The sequence below is a fragment of the Lactuca serriola genome, chromosome 5, assembly GCF_051521515.1.
Source record: "Lactuca serriola cultivar US96UC23 chromosome 5, Lser_US96UC23_V15, whole genome shotgun sequence".
NCBI classification, from domain to species: Eukaryota; Viridiplantae; Streptophyta; class Magnoliopsida; order Asterales; family Asteraceae; genus Lactuca; species Lactuca serriola.
The window spans coordinates 227211058-227212527 of NC_136412.1; positions in this window are offsets into that span (position 1 = coordinate 227211058).

The following is a 1470-nucleotide window of genomic DNA, read 5'->3' on the forward strand; positions in this document are numbered from 1 at the left end:
CTCTTTGATCTCAAAACTCCAAGGATCTCCCTCAAATGCTCCTCATGCTGCTCTCTGGATCTCGAATACACCAATATATCATCAATGAACACAATCACCGAACGATCCAACATCGGCCTGCACACCTTGTTCATGAGATCCATGAACGCCGCCTGTGCATTGATGAGCCAGAAAGGCATCACCACGAACTCGTAATGCCCGGAACGAGTCATGAACACTATCTTCTGGATATCCTCATCCCGCGCCCTCATCTGATGGTATCTAGACCTCAAATCAATTTTGGAGAACCAAGACGCTACCTGCAACTGATCGAACCAATCGTCGATCCTCGGTAAAGGGTAACGGTTCTTGACCTTAAGCTTGTTCAACTCCCGGTAATCAATGCACATCCGGTGTGAACCACCCTTTTTCTTGACAAAAAGGATTGGCGCTCCCCACAACGAGCTACTTGGCCGTATAAACCCCTTTCCCAGCAGCTCCTGAAGCTGCGAGAATAACTCCTGCATCGCTGGAGGTGCAAGGCGATAGGGCGCCTTGGCGATAGGCGCTGCCCCCAGAACCAAATCGATATGGAACTCTACCTGCCTCTCAGGAGGCACACCCGACAACTCCTCAGGGAAAACATCCGGAAACTCACGCACTATCGGAACCTCATTGACCGACCTCGGTCTCTCTGCACCTACCCTCGTATCCACCACATAAACCACACACCCACTATAGCCTTGCTGTAGACTTTGCCTCGCTCTCGCAACTGAACAAAATGCCGATCCAGAACGGGTACCCTCGCCATAAACCGTAAGAACTCCCCCACTAGGGTCTCAAATGGTCACCAGCTGTCGCTCGCAGTTGATAACCGCTCCAAATCTGCTCAAGCAGTCCATGCCCACAATGACACAGAGATCTCCCATAGCAATCGAGACCAAATTAATCGGAAACTCAACACCAAATATCTCGAGTACACATCCTTGAATCACATGTGACAACCCGAAATTTATCCCGTCATTTTTAACCCCTTCTTCCATTAATAAGCCTTGCTTTATTAAACTGTCCGTTAACCTTTTGGACTGGTTAATTAATTTGGGACCTTTATAATGACTTGTTATGGGTTGAAACATATTAGAAACACCCTCATTAATCCCTTGAAAAGTTTTAGTTCAACCAAATCAAAATACGACCATTTAATCGGGTACGACTAAAAGCCCCGTTTAACGGCAGGATCGGGTAGATTTCCACTGAGCCCCAACTCAAACCCCTATATAAAGGTGAGTGGACTCCATACAAACCTTTCCAATCTCTCTGTACACTCTCTCTCTACAACTTGTTTTCGATCCAAAAACGCCCATTCCGAGCCCCAAACTAGTAAGTCATCTATCCTAACTTGTTGTGTAGCTTAGTTAACATACAAATTCGTGTTTAAGACATCACATAGGGGCAATATTATGTGTTTACGGCCCAAGAAAACTCTTGGAC